This window comes from Carlito syrichta, unplaced genomic scaffold (assembly GCF_000164805.1).
Source record: "Carlito syrichta isolate Samal-C Ts95f unplaced genomic scaffold, Tarsius_syrichta-2.0.1 Scaffold316500, whole genome shotgun sequence".
NCBI classification, from domain to species: Eukaryota; Metazoa; Chordata; class Mammalia; order Primates; family Tarsiidae; genus Carlito; species Carlito syrichta.
Genome location: NW_007260596.1, coordinates 565,704 through 587,963, shown reverse-complemented (window position 1 = coordinate 587,963; position 22,260 = coordinate 565,704). Strand labels below are relative to the sequence as shown.

The window sequence follows — 22,260 nt, the reverse complement described above, 5'->3', positions numbered from 1 at the left end:
AATCTTATAAGTCTTCCTGGAACTGGAGTTAATCAAAAGCCAACATGGCATACTAACATCCAAGACAGAGTTGCTTTGGCCTTCTCACAGGGCTAAATTAGCAAACGTTCGATATTTCATTCATTCAACAAATTGTATTAAGTACATTATGTACAGGGCATTATTTTAGGAAATAGCAGTGAACAAAACAAAAAGCATGACCTCATGGGGCTTCCATTTCAGTGTGAGAGCCAGATAATAAGCAGATAGAAAAGCAGAATAAGAGAATGGGGGCATATGTTATTGTTGAAACGCATCAAATAAGAGTCTTACTTGTAACCAATAGAAGCAAACTCGAACTGAGTAATCAGAAAAGGAATTGAGTGAAAAAAATCGGGTGCTTTACAGGATCATTGGGAGAGCTAGGCAACCAGACCCAAGGGTGGGTTTCTAAGAACAGTGCCTCGAAGGACACTGATCGGATACCTGATACCATCTGCTATCACCTCCATCACTGAGAATGATATGCCATAGCTTGCACTGCTGCCATTTCTGTGACAGAGACTCAAGTTTGCATTTTCTACTACTGCACTGCAGGCTCAAAGAGAAACAGAGCTTCTTGTCCTTTCTTCATGTGTTACCAGTTCATGAGTCTGGCTGCTAGTACCAGTGCCTGGGCATTGACAATTACTACTTCCCAGATTTGTTTCACAGATTTGTTTGAGTTATAGTTAATTAATAAATTCAGGAAAATCAACACATAAAAATCAGTTATATTTCTATGCACTAGCAATGAATAATCTGAAAAGGACATTAAGAAAGAAATTCCATTTAAAATGGCATCAAAAAGAATAAAATGCTTAGGAATAAATTTAATAAAGGAAGAAAACTGAAAACTATAAAAAACCACTAAAGGAAAGTTTTTTTTTTTTTTTTTTTGAGTTGGAGGCTCACTCTGTCGCCCAGACTGGAGTGCAGTGGCCGCTCCCAGCCACTGCAGCCTCGACCTGCTGGACTCTGGCGATCCTTCTGCCTCAGCCTTCCGAGTAGCCGGAATTACAGGCATGCGCTACCACGCCCGGCTGATTAAGGAAAGTTTTAAAGCCCTAAATAAATGAAAAGACAGTCTATATTCACGGATTAGAAGACTTAATATGATAATACTACCCAAAGTGATCTACAAATTTCATGTAATCACTATCAAAATACCAATGGATTTTTTTTTTTCAGAAATAGGAAAACTATCCTAAAATTTATATGGAATTTCAAGGAACTTCCAAATAGTCAAAACAAATGTGGAGGGCTCACATTTCTTGATTTAAAAACTTACTCCAAAACTATAGTAATCAAACGGTATGGTACTGGCAAAAAGACAGATACATACACTGACGGAACAGGTTAAAAATGTGTGGTCTAGTAACTTTCAACAAGGGTGCCAAGATTCATTCAATGGAAAAAGGACAGTTTTTCAACACACTGATCTAGAAAAAAATGAATGTCTCACGAAGGAATGAAATCGAACACATACCTTAAACCATATTCAGAAATTACCTCAAAATGAATCAAAGACTTACATGTAAGAATTAAAACTATAAAACTCTTGGAAGAAAACATAAAGAGAAATCTTTATGATTTTAGATTTGGTAAAATTTCTTAAATATGACACCAAAACAAAAGAAAAAAAATAGCTAAACTGGATTTCATTGAAATTAAAAACTTTTGTGCATCAAAGGAAACGATCAAGAAAGCAAAAAGACAATCTACAAAATGAGAAAATATTTTAAATCACATATATGTTATATATGATTTTATATAAATGACAATATATAATATATATGATTACAATCCAGAATATATAAAGAACTGCAACCCATCATCAGCAACAAAAAGGCAACCCAATTAAAAAATGGACAAAGGATTTGAATATAATTTTCTCCCAAGAAGACCTACAAATGGCCAATAAGCACATGAAAAGATGTTCAAAACCATTAATCATCAAGGAAATGTAGATTAAAACCACAATGAGATACTACTTCACACCCATTATGATGGCTATTATATGAATATATATAAAAAGGACAATAACAAGAGAGGATGTGGGGAAATTGGAACTCCCATACATTGCTGGTGGGAGTGGAAAATGGTGGAGCCAATGTAGAAAACAATTTGGCAGTTCCTAAAAAAGTTAAACAAAATTATCATATGATTCAACAATTTTACCCCTAAAGAATTGAAAACAGACACTCAGACAGATATTCCATATCAGTGTTCATACCAGCATTATTCACAATAATTGCAAGATAGAGATAACCAAGTGTCATCAATAGGAGAATGGATAAAGATAACATGGTATATACGTACAATGGAATATGATTCCATCATGCAAAAGAATGAAGTTTTGATACATGCTTCAGCATGGATGAACCTTGGAAACATTATGCTAAGTGAAATAAGCCAGACACAAAAGCACAAATATTGCATGTTTTCTCTTATGTCAGATGTGACAATTTAGTTTGAGAACTCATCCTAGAAAAAGTGCTACATACCTCATTACTGAATATCACTATGGTCACCTTTGAAGTGCTCCCCTTGAGAAGCTATGCACTGACACTAGTGCCTAGTCCACCTGTCAAAGTAGTTTTGGAACTCTTTTTCTGAAATGGCTATCCAAGCTGTCATTGTATTTCCCTGGATGTCCTAAATGCCATCAAATGTCTTCCCTTCAACATTCCTTTTATCTTTGGGTGAAGATGAAAGTCGCTGGGGGCCAGATCAGGTGAGTAGGGAAGGTGTACCAATACAGTTATTTGCTTACTGGCTAAAAGCTCCCTCACATAGAGTGCTGTGTGAGCTGGTGCATTGTTGTGATGCAAGAATTCCTTTGGGACCATTTTTAACACACTTTTCTCATGCTAAGATTTTCAGTTAAGATTTTCCTAACTGTTTCTCTATCAATGTTTATTTTGTTTACTATGCCTCTTACAGTCAGCCGGTGATTTTGACATGCAATTTGATGAATTTTTGCAGTGTTTTCATCACTTCTGCTTGTTACTGACCATACTAATCACTTTTCATCAATGACACTTTCTCTCCCCTCAGAAAACATTTAATCCATTTGCACACTACTATTTTCTTCATGGTATTATCCCCATAAACTTGGACTAACATGTCCCTGATTTCACTTTCACTCTTGCCAAGTTTAACAAGAAATTTTCTGTTTGTTCATTGTTTTAATTAAAACTCCAACATTCTTGTGATGACAGCTCTGATGGCCATTCCAGAAAAGGAGCTCCAAAACTGCTTTGATGGGTGGACTAGGAACTGGCATCAGTGTATAGCTTCCCAAGAGGAGTACTTGGGAGATGACCATAGTGATATTCAGCAATGAGATATGTAGCTCTTTTTCTAGGATGAGCTCATGAACTTAGTTGTCAGACCTTGTATACAGTGTGATGGTTAATTTTATGTGTCAACTTGACTGAGCTAAGGGATGACCAGATAGCTGGTAAAATATAATTTTGGGATTATGCCTGTGAGGATGTTTCTGGAAGAGGTGAATATTTGATTCAGACAGCTGAGTAAGGAAGATCTGCTCTCACCAATGTGTCTGGATATCATCCAATCTGTTTATTGGATGAGTCTGAGAAGTTGGAAAAGGTGAATTTGCTCTCTCTACTTGAACTGGCACATCATCTTCTCTTGCTGTTGGGCATTGGCTCTCTGATTCTCAGGCATTTGAATTTGGACTGAGAGTTACACCAGGGGCTCCCCTGGTTTTCAGGTCTTTGGGTTTGAACTGGAACTACACCACTGGCTTTCCTGGGCCTCCAGCTTACAGGCAGGAAATCACAAGACTTGTAATAAATCTCTATTTCTCTCTCTCTCGATACACACACACACACACACACACACACACACACACACCCTATTGGTTTTGTTTCTCTGGAGAACCCTTATATATGCACTATCTAGAATACTCAAATTCTTAAAGACAGAAAGTAGAATAGAGGTTACCAGGGGCTGGGGGTGTTATAGATTAATGGGTACAGATATTCTGCTTGGGATGAGAAAAATTCTGGAAATAGTGGTGATGATTATATAACATTTTGAATGTACTTAATGTCACTGAGTTATACACTCAAAAATAGTTAAAGTGGTAAATTTTATGCTCTTGTATTTTACTGCAATAAAAATAAATAGATTAAAGGAGGTAAAGCTCTTAGAACTGTGCCTGGAACATAGTGAGTGAACAGAGAGAAGAGATGGATCTTACGTATCACCTACAGATAAATGCAAATCACACTCACAGTAGACTTTTCATCAGCAATGATGGACAGTGGAATAACATCGTGAATGTGTTGGGAATTATAGCAATCTAGTACCCTCAAAAAGAGATATGCAGAAGAGAGAATACAAAGCAGTAATTCACCTGAGACTTGACTTTTAGAAGGGAATGACTCATTCTCTCCTCCTTTCCTCTGGGTTTCTTTCTCAGAGGAGGGCAGATCCTGAGAAGATACATTTCAGGTTGGAGAAGAGTCATTGTGAATCTGACCGCTTTTTGGTTTTTTGCACATAGTTAAATCCCATGTTCCACTTCTAAATACGAAATGGAAAGGGAATCTGGAGCAGTCTTTCAGCCTGTTTCTTAATTCCCTCTACTCCCATGTCATCCCTGGTACTGCTCTGCACAGGTCTGGGCTGTGGGGCTATTGTATGGAGATGGAAGGTGAGCACCAGCCCCTCTGGGTTTAGTTTCCTCCAACCAGCCCTCCTCAGAGGTCCCTTGTCCTGCTCTAGCAAGAGGGATTTGGGGAAGATGAAGCATTCCCCCCTGCCATGGGTCAGGTTTCCAGACTGAGCTACCCCACAAAACTGTCATCTGTTTCCCTTTGGACCAGGGGCTGGACTCAGTCTGGGGGCTGGAGAACAAGCCTAGCCCATACTGGGACCTGATTATGTGGAGCCTGCGTCACTAGTTCTCCAAGAATCCTCTTGGTTCTCAACTGAGGCCACCCCACAGCTGAGCCTATTGCATTCTGGCCTGAGAAAGAGGAGAAAAAGAGAAGGAGAATGCTTCAGGCTTTGGCCAAGGCTAGAACGTCATGAGTGTAGCATATTATGATCTTGAAGTTGTTCTGGGCCAGAGGAAATATAGCAACCATTCCGACTGGTCCCTTTATTTCTCTCTGAATCCCTGGGAAACCCTCGTTAATGTGAAGAGGAATAGTAGAGTAGAAAAGGTAATATGTCTTTTTATTCTGAGCTTGGGAATATTTCAGGCATCTAAAAGTCTAGAGAAAACAATAGCAAACACTTGTGTACTCACGATGCATCATAGTAATCAACAGTTTGCAAATCTAAATGCAAAAGTATAGCATTTTTATTTATTTATTTATCTATTTATTTGTTTGTTTGTTTGTTTATTTTTTTGAGTTGGAGTCCCACTCGGTCACCCAGACTGGAGTGCAGTGCTCCTGGCCACCGCAGCCTCGCCTGCTGGGCTCCAGCGATCCTTCCGCCTCAGCCTTCCGAATAGCCGGAATTACAGGCATGCGCTACCACGCCCGGCTGATTTTTTGATTTATTGTAGAGATGAGGTCTCGCTGCCCAGGCGGGTCTCGAACCCGCGGGCTCAGGCAATCCACTCACCTCAGCCTCCCAAAGGCGCGGGATTACAGGCTGAGCCACCGGACCCGGCTAAGCATAGCGTTTTCCAGGCAGGAGTGGGGAGATAAAGAGAGAGAACCCACCTGACAAGCACCTCAGTTTCCCTACAGCTCAACAGTGGTAGGGGGTTCCAGAACTTCCTGTTAGATGCAGAGTGTGATAGATGAGCTGAGAGGAGCCAGACCAAGGAGTAGCCTGGTGTTTACATGCGGAAGCTCCAAGCTGTAGCGACCTCCAGACCCAGGACCGTAGAAGGGGATCAGTATCAGAGGCTGACACTGCCCCCATCCATCCCAAAGGTCTATTGGGACCAGTTACATCAGTTATGGAGGCAACAAAGGAGAGAGAGTAAAGTGGAAAGACCAGGCAGGAGAGACTCTCCAGAGACCAGGAGAAGCCCAGCAGATGGCACTCAGAGTCATCGCCCCTTTCCTGGTGACAAGGAAAAATGTTTTCTCCCGCAAAGCACCACTCTGGAAGGCAGGAGTAGAAAGCACACCTGAGTGCGGAAACACTCTTGAAAATGACGTTGAACTTTGAACTGATGGGGTTAAATCTGAAATTGAGCAATTATCTATGAGATGCTTTTAAACGGAGTTATCTTGAAGTGTTAAGATGAAGTGTTCGCTGCAAGTTGATTTGGGTTAAGAATGTAAGTGTGTTTAAGAAAGAAAGAGAAACAGTGAAGGAAGGGAGAGAAACTTAGATCAGAAAAGTGGGAAGGAACATTTCAGCTCTTGAGGAATGTGACAGCAGAGCTGAGTCTTATTTTCATTTATTTGTTAGTTGACAAATGTTTTCGAGAAGCTATCACATGCTAGGCAATGTTCTAAGCATTGGCAGTAGATAATGAGCAGGGAGCAAAGTATTTTCATGTCATAGGGCTTACATTCCAGCAGGGAAGACCAGGGCCACTGCTAGGATACCTGGAGCTTTTGCCTCAATATTCTGTAGGTGAGAGAGGATGCTTTCTCTAGGATGATGCAACCCTCATCTCTGGTGAGAGGCTTGACAAGAAGGATGTGGAACTTGACCTGAACAATTACATATGGAGGCCCTGGGGAAGATAGAAAGACACAAAATGAACAAATGGAATATATGATAGTTTATGATAATTAAAAAAAAACCAAGACGGATAAGTGTGTGTGTGTGTGTGTGTGTGTGTGTGTGTGCGCGCGCGCACGTGCGTGTGTGGTGGCCACTTTGAAAATATCGTAGTCATGGGAAGCTAATAGAAATATTTATCAGAGAGGTTGAAGGAGATAAAGGATTAAGCCATAAAGATATTTAGAGGAATAGTGTTCAGGGAGAGGGAACAGCAAGTGCAGAGGTCCTGAGACAATAGAAGGCCTGAGATATTGAATGAACAGCAAAGAGGCTAGGGGAGAGTGAGTGTGGGGAGGATTGTAGATGGAGCAAAGAGATATTGAGCACATCCCTATTTAGCTAGGACGGTCCAGGTTTCTATCTGTGGTTCCAGAATAATTATGTATAGACTTCCCTTTCATATTCAAAAATGTCCCCACACGGTCAAAGCTATGATGAGCATCCCAGTTCCTGTTCAGCCTGGTAGGAAACCATTGGGAACTGGACTTTGGGACGTGGGCTGCAGGATGTGACTTTGGTTTAACAAGATCGTTCGGACTGGCTTCTTGGAGGTGGAGGAAGAGCTCTCAGGTAGAGATTTCCCCCCAGGAAACCAGGGTTCTGGTGCCTCAAAATGCCCTTCCAGGTCTAACACCTGGAGCTGCAGTTGACAGTCCAGGGTGCATGTGGGTGTTGAACTCACTTCCAAGCTGGCTCCCTTCAGGAAGGTGGCTTCAAAGACAACTGGGAAAGGAAGTGCATGGCAACCTGTTCGAGTCCTTTAAGCATCCCACACTGTGGAAGCAGTGGATATATCCGAGATCATTCTAGCCCTCCGTAGCATCAACTTTTCTGTGATAAACTGTGTGCCTGTGGATCAAAGGACCACATTTAAAAGGATTTCAGAAGAGGCAGAGGACTTTGAGCCCTCATTCAGAGCCATTTTCCCGGGGTGGATGTGATGCTGATCAGATGAACTTTTGGGCTTAGCATATTGGGAGAGGACAGCTAAGCTTCTATTGATAAGCTGGAGATAACCGGGGCAGGACTAGAAGGATCTCCAAAAAACTAGCTCAGTTCCACAGTGGAGTTTGGAATTGTCACTAAGCTCATGACTGTATTTTTGGTCACTCAGAAAGGTGAAGCAGAAGTTGCTGATACTTGCTCTCTAGCGGCTGTTGCTTCACTGGGTGGCAAACAGTAGCCGGCTGAGGGCGGGGAGTTCAGACGTCCTGAGTTCAAATCTTGGCTTTGCCACTTTGTGTCCTGGGGCTTTTAGAGGAATGCCTCATCTTTCTGTGCATTCGCTTCCTCATCTGCAAAGTGTGCTGCCTACAGCACCCACCTCAAGATTGTGGGCATCAGGTGAGCCGGATGTGGAATGCTTAGAACCGTGCTGCCGGGCATGCTGGCCGTCACTGTTATTCCTTTGACAAGTGCCCTCTGCCCTTGTGTCCCCTTTTCATGGAGCCGGTCCTCTTGGCCACAGTGATGGGCATACTGCTGTCTTTCTGGTTTGGGAAGTAAGTGAATGATTTCCTCTGAGGTTCTCAAAGGTCGGTTTTAGGAAAAGTGAGAGGGGTGGCCTCCAAGCAAGCTTAGCCTTGAGTGCAAGTTGCCTTTTTCATTCCAAGTAGAAAAAAAATCAAAACATTTCAAAGTAACACTTTTTTTTTTGAGTTGGAGTCTCACTCTGTTGCCCAGACTGGAGTGCAGTGGCCGCTCCTGGTCACCGCAGCCTCGCCTGCTGGGCTCCGGCGATCCTTCCGCTTCAGCCTTCCGAGTAGCCGGAATTACAGGCACGCGCTACCATGACCAGCTGATTTTTTGATTTATTGTAGAGATGAGGTCTCGCTGCCCAGGCGGGTCTCGAGCCCGCGGGCTCAGGCAATCCATTCACCTCAGCATCCCAAAGGCGCGGGATTACAGGCTGAGCCACCGAGTCCGGCTAACACTTTTTAAAAAAGATTTAAATCTGATTAGGCAAGTAAAATTTAGAATTGTGGTAAACAAAAATCGATCATTTTCAGGAAAATAAATAAGAAGATGACGCCATTACAATTTGCTATAACCATTTTAAAACTCTATTGAGTATCAGATGGATGTATTTATGAATCCTATTTTTACCTGAGTGGCTTTCATATGCTCCTAATGGGTGACTTATAACATAAGAATGAGCACATCTCAACGAAGAATATATCTGGATTCATTACTCATCATAAGTGTAATTATTGTTTAACAATATTATGAAGGGCTGGTGATGAGAAGCAGGTGTTTAAACACGCAGTGCCAATAGATTTGACACGGCATTCATTTCTAGGCATATACATTTTAAAGGCTTCTATTCACCAGGGAGACAATAAAGCCACACACAATGTTAAGTGTGTTTGCTAAAAACATGAAGTGACTGGTTAATTTTTAGTCTTTAGATTTTGAAATGGGATTTGTTTTTCCAGCAATAAGTGTTTCTTTATGTACTAGTCTGTATGTTACACTTTAAAGGAAACAGGGCTATATTGATAAAGTCTACCAATCTGGAGATCTCAAACCATCTGAAAGCTCAGTTCAATTTCAGAATGAGCAAATAAATGACGATGCGGAGGCTCTGACGAGTATTTCCACCTGGAATTGTTGGTCCTCAGGAAGGATATAGCCAAACTTTCTAGCTTCCCTGATGAGAAACCTGAGGTACAGATCATGATCGGCTCAAGGAAGTGACCGGTGGACCAGACTCTTTAGACTTGAACTTGGGTCTCCTAAGTTTTGTGACTGAACTCTTTCCAGCCTGCTATGTTGTCTCCTGTCAAATGTGAGGCTCTATTTGTTTGAATTCTTGATTAATTCTATCTAGTCAATAGAAATCTTTGAGCACTTATTGCATGCCATGCTCTGTGGCTGTTCCAGCTCTTGAGGGCCGTAGAATTCCTTGACTTGTTTGGATGTAACTGTTCCAGCTTTAGTCTCCGATTATTTAATGTTTCTTGGATGCATGTGAGTGAGTGTGTTATTGTCTGTGGCTTGTATTGAATAGTTAGTCCTTAGCAGGAAGGAGTGTGAAGAGAAGTGGTGTTTACTTAATACTGTGTTTTACATGTGTCACCTTTATAAAAAGATTATGAAGCTGATGTGGTACCCTAGACAAAGATACGCAAAGTCACTCGATAAGGTTATATATCTTCTAAGTTGATGGAGTGGCAGGTTGGTTCACCCACAGCTTAATATAGTACCTGGCATACAAACCATCTAAATTGTGTTGAATGAATGAAACTGGGCCTGATACTCAGGTCTAAGTGACTCCAAAGTTCTTTTCAATATACTACATTGAATTGCATTTTTGCATTTCCTAGGCTCAAGAACACACAGATTTTTTTTTTTTTTTTTTGACTATCATCTAGCATGTAACTGTTTAATGAATTCCTTTTGCTTCCGGTATATAAATCTTGCAAGGTTTAGAATGCTTACATAGCTGCTGTAGCTATTTTCTTTTTAAAGAAAAAGAAATTATGTGCCTGTTAAATTAACTTTTGAAGTCATCATTGGAAGAACAAGGCCAATAAAAACACTTTTAATAATGCTATGTGTTAGGGTACGGATAGGGTGAGGGTGGATGGAGAGGCGAGGGAAGCAGTACTGGTAACCCAGAGATACGAGTAATGCAAAGAATTGCAACACACAAAGAGGTAAAGAAAGACAAGTTTATTTAAAAGTAAATTAAAGAGACAAAGAGAAGGGAGACAGAAGATTCACCTCCCCAAGGCGGGGGGAGTGGGCCAAAGCCAGGAAGCATGGCGACAGCCATAGCTCCAAGAGCACGTGGCCACACCAGAGTCTAGCAAGGCAATGGCCACTGGTTGCTTGTGGTTGAGTCCTTTTAACCATTCCCCTTGATGGGGGAAGATCACTAAGGTGATTGGGTGGTGATCTGCTCCACGTCATCACAAAAGGGCAGGCAAGTGCAGGAACTGACATCAGGTGATGGACAGCAGGCAGATGGGTGGGTCAGCCACATGACTGCTGCCGTGGTGGGGTTTGCCTGTGTCACTTAGATCCCAAAGGGCTGGTTAGGTTAACTTGGGGAGTTTGGGCCTGGAGGGGTTTTTTCTGCAAGAGACTTATTAGACATTTGCAATTCACAAATTCCTGGACCAAAGGTGGTCGTATCATCACTTTCATGACTTTGGCCAGCCAAAGGGTGATCTTTGATCTTCAGCCTTGACAAGGAGCCTGAAAGTTTACTAGAGGTTATTATACTAAACATCATGAATTGAAAGATTGAGCTGTCCTGGTCTTACATCTGTTGGAGATTTGCTGAGGGGGCATGGAATAGGCTGCTGCTTGGCCTGCCGTAGAATGTCTGAACGCTTTCTGATGGCTATGCTGAGGCAAAAAGACTAAACTAAGAATAAGCTAAGTTTCTTCCGGGTTTCTATAGGTACCACCTTTCACTGTGAATACCCTTGAAATGCTGGAGTCATGAAAGTGCTACCCACATCCATCAGGGCCTGAGACAGCCCCTTATACACTGTGGCTCTCCAACACTGCTGGTGATTTTCCCTGGCTGTGAGATGTTCATAGGACCCAGACTCTATTTACATAAACCATTTACACGGATGCATGATTTTAGTTCAACAATAACTCTGTAATAATATGTAGCATTGCCCTGGGCTGGGCACCTTACTGATATGATCTCATTTTAATCCTTAAAACATGTTTCCAAAATACTTCTTTATTTTACAGTCAAGGAAAGTTGAATTCAAGAATGATTGAGGCTATGTGAAGAGTGAAGTTCTGTAATGGTAGCCTGAACTGCGATGTTGTTTACCTTGGTTGTGGTTTATTGCCACATTCCCAGCTATTTGCTTACTCATTCGCTTATGCGTTGATCTTAAAAATGTGTATTAGTTCTTATTACATAAAGCTCAGTCAGAGAGACACAAATGAATGCTTGCCAAGAATGCATCTATACCTGCTCACCTTTAAAGAGATGGTTTACTTGTGGTAGTATTCTTTGTGATAGTAATTAACCAGAAACAACCTAGATATTTATCAGTAGAGGACTGATTTAATGGATTCTTAGTATTATAGAATACTATGTCCTTTTGAAAAGAATGAGTCAGAACTCTATGTCCTGAGGAGCAAATTTATAAATACAAGAAGCATGGTATAGACAGAAAGTATGGTTGTGACAAGGACAACATATATGAGCACGTACATAACCTTGACTTCTCCCCTGGCCTTTTTTTAAAAAAAAAAATTTTTATTTTAAAGTTGTGGTGTACAGGTCGGGATTGTGTACATAAGTTGTTTAGGTACAGGTTAAGTTTTGGGCCTCTACTGGCCCTTGAAGAGCATGATGCCATTGTTGCTTGGGCCTGCAAGCCATGTTAGACTGGTCTGTTGGGTATATTCAGTAATGGTATAGAGAAAAACAGAAAAAATCCTAGAAAGGCTAGTAATTTTGGAATGGACAGAAGCTACTGAGGGCAAAAAGAATATATAGGAAAGGCAGGAGGAAATAGGGGAAGAGTTGAGCTAGAATGGATTGATTTTTAAAAATACAGTTTTTGGGGGTTGTGGGGGGAAGGGAAAGAGAAAGAGAGATGGAAGAAGAGAGAGCAGGGAGAGGGAGAGAGAGACAGAGGAGGGGGTGGAGGGAGAGAGAGAGGGAGAAAGAGAGGAAGAGAGAGGCTGTGCTGTGAAAAGTAGGGCTTTGGAGAAAAAGGTGACATGGCAAGGAGATGTTTCTTTCATTGCTGGGTGCCATGCAAGGCAATATGCCTTTTATTTTTTTAGTGACTTCAGTGAGGACTTTGTTTGCTTTCTGGGCTGGTTTTTGGAGGTAGAGTTTCTTTTCTTTTGATTGTGGCTCCTGTAATGATATGGGCCATTAGGAAACAGCTTTATGTGGGTTACATTGTGACGTCATTTGTACAGATAAAGTATTTGGGCATAATAGCAACATATATGCATCAAAACTTTTGGAAAGCAAGCCTAGACCATATATTAATATTAATTACTTCTTAAGGGTTAGTTTCTTCTTAAGAGGGATGAAATCTGCATACTCTTCTATACTCTTTAAGATTTTTAGAGTGAGCATTTGTTACTTTCACAATTAAAAATTAAATACATTTTTGTGATATAGTTTGTATTTCTCATAAATAATTTCTTGTAAGTGGAAAAGCATAATTTCTCTTAAGTGGAGAAAACACTTATGAGAAGCAGCAGTTATGTTCTTGCCTCAAAGGCTTTAAAAATACAAGACTTCGAAGACAAATGCTTCTTCTGACGAACTTAATTTGCAGCAACAGCACTAAGACTCTTGGAAGAGAGACAGTGCACAGACCAAAGGGAGAATCTAGCTAAATCCTTGAGTGGTTTAATTTCTTACCATAGCTCTAGGGAGTGTATCAAGGAGGAGTTTTCCATTTTCTCTCTTTTTTTCCCTCCCGTTTTCTTTCTTTTTTTTTGAGTTGGAGTCTCACTCTGTCGCCCAGACCAGAGTGCAGTGGCCCCTCCTGGCCACTGCAGCCTCGACCTGCTGGACTCTGGTGCCCTTCTGCCTCAGCCTTCCAAGTAGCTGGAACTACAGGAGCGCGCGACCATGTCCCGCTGATTTTTTGATTTATTGTAGAGATGAGGTCTCGCCAAGTTGCCCAGGTGGGTCTCGAACCCGCAGGCTCAGGCAATCCACTCACCTCAGCTTCCCAAGGCGCGGGATTACAGGCTGAGCCACCGAACCTGGCTTCCCTCCCATTTTCAAGTGCAGAAAGGATATCCTGGTTTCCTGGTGTCTACATGAATCTAGAGGGTGGTGGATGGAACAGCCTATTAGGCAGTACTATAGGTCAAGACACAAAAACATTTGCTGGACACCAATGACTGGGGAGATGATAGAGGGTCTGCCCCTTCCATTTCTACTGGGTGCTGCCTCCCAAAGGGAAATTTTCTCCTCACACAGCAAACAATTGGTTGGATGCCACACAAAACAAAACAAAACAAAACACAAGTCAAAACAAAACACCAGAAAATGTCCACACTGGGGTCTAAGCTATCAATACACAACACTCCTCTCTTCTTTGCATGAATTTCAAACCTAGCAGGAAGGATAGACAAGTGGACTGATAGAGGTGGCAATGTCAGGCAGGCTGGGAATGTGATTTAGGTGCATGGCAAAAGTGGGTTATCCTTATGTTCAGAATAGCAGACTTACCAGAACAACCATGGTAGGACTTGGAAATTACAGAACTCCCCCATGACAGGAGAGGGCAGGCTCTTTTCCTAATAAACTTAGTTTAAAACTAAAGGCAGACTGAAGCCAGTTGCTTTTTGTAGACCCCAAAGACAAAGAAGGAGAGAGTGCTGACTCGAGTGTGCTCAGTTCTTTGAACTCCCCGATCTGGCAAGTCACTCTTCCTTTCAATGGAGTTGATGGGAAGGCAGGAGAGATTGGCAGGCAAGGTTTTCTCCACAGGATAAAATTAAAGAGTATTTTTCTAAAAAAAGTGAGGAAGCTTCTAGGGGGAGGACAGGAACTCTTATTCTGAGACTTGGTGCCTTACAATGAAGTTCTCTCCTTCTGACTTCTGGAAGTGCCCCAGCCAGCCCACCTACATACCTGAAGTAAGGCCAGTGAGTTCACATGCCCGACCAGAACTAACAAGCTCATGGTCACTGGGAGAAGCCACAATTCTTTGTACAGATGAGTACAGAGAATCACATCTGTACAAAGATAGAAGAAACTCATCAGCTAGGTTTTTTATTAATAGCATAAGGACTTCCAGAATTCAAGGAAAACCAAATACTCAAAAGAGAAGGTTCAAGAAGATCTAATAGAGAAACTGGCAATGGAGGAAATATAAATAATTCAGAAACCAGGAGAAAGTTTTCACTCTAAAAGGATATCTGATTAGTATCTTCTGGGAAATTCAGAGAAACTTCGGAAAATAATAACAGCTGTGTCCTTTAAAAAGAAATAATCAGCAAACAGAGAAAGTTCATGGAATCAAATATGTGATTGCTGAAGGTAAAAAAAAAAAATTTTTTTTTTGAGTTGGAGTCTGACCCTGTCACCCAGACTGTGGTGCAGTGGCATGCTCCTGGCCACCACAGCCTCAACCTGCTGGGCTCCGGCGATCCTTTCGCCTCAGTCTTCCAAGTAGCAGGAACTACAGGCGCGTGCTACCACGCCCAGCTAATTTTTTTTTATTTATTTATTGTAGAGATGAGGTCTTGCCAAGTTGCCTGGACAGGTCTCGGACCCGCAGACTCAGCAATCCACTCACCTTGGTCTCCCAAAGCACTGGGATTACAGGTTGAGCCGACGAGCCCAGCTGAAAGTGTAAAAAATAGAAGATTGCAAGAGAAAGTTGCAGAAAATCTCCCAGAGTGTAAAGCAAATAGGCAAAAATAAGAAACATGCAAGAGAAAAGTTAAGTTATGAGGAACCCATCAAAAATTTATCAAAGCAAACTGAAGAGGAGAACCACAGGGTGAATCTGGCCCAAAGTTCAGTGCCCTCTTGCTGGTGCATCTTAAGATGCAAGCAGGAGTGTTTAGAAGCCACTGTACTCAGGCACTGATCTTGATCCTCTCCTTTTTCTGTCACTGAATTCTGTGTCAACCCATCATCTACTTTTTTGTCCCATGCAAAAGCACACGATCGGTTTTGGACAGCTCGTTTTGTTTTTTCTTTATTTCATAGTAGCACTTCAATATTTTTAATTTTTTAATTGTAGCAAAAAATACACAGCAAAATATTTACCATCTTAACCATTTTAGTGCTCAGTTCAATAGTGTTAAGTATATTCACATTGTTGTGTACCAGATCTCCAGAACTTTTTTATCTTACAAAACGAAAGCTCTATACCCATTAAACAACACCACCTCGTTTTTTTTCTCCCTTCAGCACTTGATAACTACCATTCTCCTTTCTGTTTTAATGAATATGACTATTTTATATACCTTACATAAGTAGAACCATACAATATTTATCTTTTTGTGACTGGTTTATTTCACTTATAATGTGCTCGAGGTTCATTCATGTTGTAGCATGTGACAGGACTTCCTTCCTTTTTAAGATGGAATAATATTTCATTGTACATATATACTATATTTTATTTATTCATTCATCCATCAATGGACATACAGAATTGCTTCCACCTCTTGGCTATTATAAATATTGTTGCTATGAACATGGGCTCAAATGTCTCTCTGAGACCCTGCTTTCAATTATTTTGGAAGTGGAATTGCCAAATCATATAGTAATTCTATTTTTAATTTTTTTGAAGAACTGTCATATTATTTTCCATTGTGGTTACCCCATTCTACAATTCCACCATCAGATACAAGTTCCAATTTCTCCAACTTCTTTCTAACACTTATTATTTTCTGTTTTTGTTTTGTTTTGGTTTTGGTTGTAGTTGTGCTAATGAGTATGGAGTGCCATCTCATTTGGATTTTTCTAATGATTAGTGATGGTGCATATCTTATCTTATGCTTGTTGGCCATTTATTTATTAGCTCTGGAGAAATGTCTATTCAGGTCCTTTTCCTATTTTAAATTGAGTTATTTTGTTTTATTGTTGAGCTGTAGGAGTTCTTTATATATTCTAGAGCTTAAACTCTTATCAGATATGTGGTTTGCAAATATTTTCTTTCACTCCATAGGTTGCCTTTTCATTCTGCCGACTTTGGCATTTCATACACAGAAGTTTTTAAGCTTAATGTAGTCCCATTGTTTATGTTTGCTTTTGTTACCTGTGGTCTTGATATCATATCAAAAAAATCATTGCCAAACTTAGTATCATGAAGCTTTTTCCCTGCTTTCTTCTAGGAGTGTTATAGTTTTTATTCTTATATTTATTTCTTTAATCAATTTTCAGTTAACTTTTGCATATAGTTTAATACACAAATCCAGCTTTATTCTTTTGCAGGAAGATAGCCGGTTTTCCCAACATCATTTGTTGAAGAGATTGTCCTTTTTTGAATGGTCTTGGGAAATATCATTTGACCATATATGCAAGGATATATATCTGGGATGTCTGTTCTATTCCATTGGTCTTTATGTCTGTCTTTATGCCAGTACTCTGCTATTTTGATTGCTCTTGCTTTGTAATATATTTTGAAATCAGAAAGTATGAGGTCTTCATATTTGTTGCTCTTTTTCAAGGTTGTTTTTGGCTCTTTGGGGTCCTTTGAAGTTTCATATGAATTTTGGGATTGCATTGAATCTGTGGATTGCTTTGAACAATATTAAGTCTCTCGATACACAAATATGGAAAGTTCTATCATTTATTTATAGCTTCTTTAATTTATTTCAGCAAAGTTCAGTAGTTTTCATTGTATAAGTCTTTAACCTCCTTGGTTGGGTTTATTCTTAAGTATTTTATTTTTGATGATATTTTAAATTGAAAAATTTTAGCTTCCTTTTCAGATTGTTTATTGTTTTCAGATTGTTTATTCTAGAAATATAACTGATTTTTTTGTCTGTTGATTTTTGTGAATAGAGGTAGTTCTTTCTTTCTAATTTTTATGTCTTTTATTTATTTTTCTTACCTAATTGCTCTGGCTAGGGCTTCCAATACTGTGTTGAATAGATGTGGTGAGAATGGACATCTTTGTTTTTCCCTAATTCTAAAGACAAAGTTTTCAGTCTTTCACCATTGATTATGATGTTAGCTGTGGGATTTTCACATAAAACCTTTACTATGTTGAGACAGATTCTTTTATGCTTAGCATGTTGAGTAATTTGTTCATAAAGTTTGTTGACTATTGTCAAATACTTTCTCTACATCAATTGAGATGATTATGTGAAGTTTGTCCTTTATTCTGTTAACATGATCTTACATTGATTGATTTTCATATGCTGAACCTTTCTTGTATTCCAGGAATAAATCTCACTTGGTCATGATATATAATTCTTTTAATGTGCTGTGGTATTCATTTTGCTAGGATTTTGTGAGAATATTCACATAAATATTCTTCAGGGATGTTGGTCTGTAGTTTTCATATAGTGTCCTTGTCTGGCTTTGGTATCAGAAATGCTAGTGGGTCACTTTCTCTTAATCAAAGTTGACATTCTATTAGCAGAAAACCTTTAGTTGGTTTTTGAGTTACTCAATGTCTTGCTTTAAGAATACGGAGAAAACACTACAAAAAGTGTGAAAAATTTCTTATCTGCTTTCTATTCAATCATTCTATGCAGTGTTGAACCTTCGGCTGTGTGGAACTCTGAGCTTTCTCTTCAAATGCAGGTGTTTCTTCTTGTGACTCCTTCCTACTTCTTAATGGTTAACTGTCCTTTGACATGTTTAGTCACCTGTTCTCAGCTATAATTTATGTACCTGTAAAATGGGCACAATGCTCTTTATATCATGGTATTGCAGCAAGCATGGTGAGTTGATGTAAACACCTAGCTCTGTGCCAAGGGCATTTAAATCCTCTTCTGCTATATTGACTTGTCCTCCTTAGTGTATTTCACTGGGGCCAAAGCAAGAGCAGCGGTTAAGGCCAGGGATTTGGGGTCAAGAAATGCACTGCTCCTCTGCTCCTTTCATTCTATATGCTTTGTGCCTGCTACTGACTTGACTATTTTGTTCTCTGCTATTACTGTCTTAGCATCTCCACAAACATAATCCTCATGAATTCCCAAGGTCCTGTAAATATTGATTTCATAAGTTTATTGTGGGGATTTGATGAATCAAAATGTCTAAAGTGTTTAGAACAATGCAGAGTAGGTGCTTAATAAAATGTTATTGTATATACCAGTGCTACTGGTTTATAATAAGAAAGAAAACAAAATTTATTCCTGCAGAAATGAAATGAAAATCTGTATTTAAGAACAACCATGCTATCTTTCTTTTCCAAAAGCAGTTGCTTCTTTGTGGCTTGAGGGATCTTAGAAAATTTACCTTGAAAATAACTTTACTCATCCTCATGTTTAGATTTAGTTTTATACACCAAACTTTCAACTCCTAGTTTAAATAAGTTTCCCCTCTGGATTCCCAGTATTTATTCTTTGTGATATATACTCACATGGCTTGAATTCAGCAAAATCACTCTGATATCATCTTGCTTCTACCAAGGAGTGCTTTTCAAGTTTCAGATTTTTCCTGTTGCTTGGTAGAAAGTGTTGTACTTGTTATCAACAGCATAAGATCGAGAAATAACAATTTATGAAAGAAAAAAAATCTCACGCAGAAGCTCAACATCTGTTTACAATGACCTCAGTAGGTAACTCTGAGTTCCTTTTGGTAAATTTCCTATTAAAATTCTGACTGGCCTACTTATTTGTTAGAAATAACTTTCAGTGGAGGAAAGCAGGCAGAAAACCTTGCCAGCATATTTAACTTCTTGTCCTTTAAGAAATTATACTTTGATTTTAGAGGTTCAACTTTACTAGATAATGAAATTATCATGGTGGAACAAGCCATAGAAATAATAAATACAGTAATTCTTATTTGCCTATTGTGTGCTTTTGCTATTCATAAATTTTAGGGCCTTAGATATTAGATACACTTACGTAAGGCCTCACGAACGGTAATTATCTTTTGGCCAAAGAAAAAGCCCAAACGAATGCTAAGCTGCATTATCGCTTGGCTTCTGACATGAGCTGATAATCAGATTTTCTTGCTTAAATCCATGGTGCTCGAACAATGCTACCCACTGTCTGTGCTTCCCGATATTACCCTTAATTAGAAAGAACAGAAACACAAATCTGAATTATTTCAAAATCTGGTTTCCATGGTCAGTGGTTTGAAGGGCTTAACTTTATTATAAATAAACCTGGCTTTATTGGCTAATGAAATCTGAAATGTGAAGCCTGGGCTGGAAAGGAGGGTAATACTCTGATGTTTACACACCCAAATATTCAGTGTGGGCAAAGCGTATTGTGATAAATCATTGGATAATTGAATTATGATTCCTTTGTCCAAGTATGATCCAAACCCCATCGCTACAGAGAAACTGGAAGGAACTATTTTTTTTTTCTGGAGAAGCAACATTTTTAGGTTTAATAATACATCTATCAATAGCCATCAGGGAGATGTTGACCTATTTTATATTTTCTCCCACGTTAGTAACTTTTTTCCCTTTGACACGCTGGGTCACGTAGTTAGAAGTGTGTGGCGGCCTGGTCCTGTCCAAAGAACATCCTGCAAGTCCTGCTCTCAAGTACTCACACCGGACTCTTTTTATAGCACAGAACAGTGTGTGGATTGGTGCCTGAGTGAGGCAACTGTTGAAATGAAAAATCAACTGTATTTTTATTTATGGTCTCATAAAAAGAGAGCTGCAAAAGTTTGACCCATTTGGAGGGCTGATTAATAGCTAAGTTGAGAGACTAACTTTGCTCTTCTAGAAAACAACATCAGAAAGTTCATTCCTAGAGCCACTATCACCTATGAAAACCTCAGACAATGTTGAGAATTGTGATTTTACCTATGTCTATGTAGCTATAGATCTTCTGTTTCTCTATGGATGGTGAGGCCCTACGTGTCAATGTGTGTGGACTGTGGCCCTGACCTTTTTTATTCTCTGTTTCATGTTTTCTAGGGTTCCCTCTTTTTTTTTCCTTTGCAAGCATTATGTTTCCCTTTTCAACTTTCCTTGGTATTTTCTTCCTACTCATTTGTTTCCCATCTCTGTGCTAGGCACTTTGTGGTTGCTCTCCCACTTAAACACTCACAATAACAGGAATTACTCTTTAATCCTGTTTTCCAGATGACACTATGGAAACTTAGGTGGAATAATTTTCCTGGGATCATGTCTCCGGTGAATGGTGGAGGGAGCGTGCAGGTATGAATTCCAAATCTCACAGTCCAGAGCGTTAAGTCATCCTGCCCTGCCAGTCTGGATGTTAGCTTTTTTAGATTCTTCCTTTCATCTTTGCCACAGGTCTGCTTCATTGGCTGGAATAGATCCTTCTCTCTCTGCAGTCACCAGCAACCAAGTTGAGTGTGTCTGGGTTCCAGGTTCCTGCGACTTATGTGATTAAGTATTTGCCCTGAGTGGGGGTAGTGGGGTAAGAAGCACTGTCGTTGCTATGTCCAGGGAGGACAGTCATAGAAACCAACTGGTGCCTGTGGCGGAAAAAAAGGGAATCTCTATAAGGGATCAAAAGAATGCCTTTTGAAGCAGCTGGATGAAAACTCCAGGACCATGAGATGGATGTCCATAGGAAATAAAAGTTTTTCTAACCTAGACAGTGTGAATGAGTGAGCAGTGAGGAGTGTCTGGTTAAGCATGGTAGACTGACCACACTTTTATCTCCCTTTCCCTGAACTCCGAAATTAATGGTGGGGCAGAGCCTTCCAATGGCATGCTGCATTGGTGGGCAGAAACAGAAATGTATTCGGTCCTGTTGGTGGTGGTGTAGGAGCTGGAATAGCTAGGTCAGATCAGGTCGGTTGCCCTTGACCTTGAGTAGCCTCATTCATTTATCCCAGTGTTCCCCACAAGTATTACACATTTTGAAATGTCTCATGATTTTGAAAAAGATTGAAAAGCACAACTTTAAAACAAAATGCATTCACTTACAAGGATAAGACAAGGAGAGATAAAAACATGGATCCTGAAGGTTCTCCATATCTTCTACATCAGGGAATGGGTACAGGGTTTAGAACAGGGGCTGAGGAGAGCTGGAAGAAAGTTTCATTTCCTCTTGGTTCACCCAGCAGAGTCAGGACAAGGATTTATTTTCTGGCAGAATCAAGCTAGGGATCAGGTGAGGGCTCTAAGTAGGGGTTCTTGACATTTTATTTAGTGTCCTGTGGGACTCTCAGGCCCTTTCCTCCTGCTCTGTTTCCAGAATGTTCTATTTCCATCTGGTAAATACTTATCGGCCAGTATTTGGACGCAATACCCGAGAAAAACCCTTCCCATTCTGGTGATGAGTGGTGGTCTGTCCCTGCAAGGTCAGCTCAAGGCCACTGGTGGTAAGCCTCGCTCTAGTGAATCAGAGCTGCAGGCAGCCTTTTAGTGCTTCACTAGTAAACATGAATGGGCAGTCAAGGCTTCCAGGATCCTCAAGAAAGGCTTTTAACACGAGATAAACAAAACCACACAGAAGAGCGAAGCTCTGAGGACCCTGACACAATGCAGAAAGCCAAAGGGTACTAACAAATCTAATACTACTAAGGCAGGCCCAAACCCTAAAAATCAAAGCACTCAGAAATCAGAGGGGAAGAGAACACCTGCAAGGTAAGAATAGGACACCATGTTTTAAAAAGTGACAATAAGGACAAGAAATAGACACTGGAATTTAAATGTGTGATAGCCATTTTTTTTTTTTTTTTTTTTTTAAAGAGCAATGTGCAGTGTAAGGGTGAGAAGATAAAGAAGTCCTCAGAAAGTAGAAACGTTTTAAAAAATAGAAAATTAAAGAGAGAAAGAGAGAGAGAGAGAGAGAGAGAGAGTACACAGAGGATAGAAAATTATTCTTTTTATTTTTTATTTTATTTTTAAAAATTTATTTATTTATTATAAAGATGTGGGGTACAATTCAGGGTTAGGTATACAAACATTGATC

The 22,260-nt window shown here is 40.0% G+C and overlaps 1 protein-coding gene across 1 annotated transcript in view; it reads left to right on the top strand.

Moving 5' to 3' along the window:
- CUNH12orf42 (chromosome unknown C12orf42 homolog) overlaps positions 1-22,260 on the top strand; it is a 91,578-nt gene that overhangs the window by 1,488 nt on the left and 67,830 nt on the right.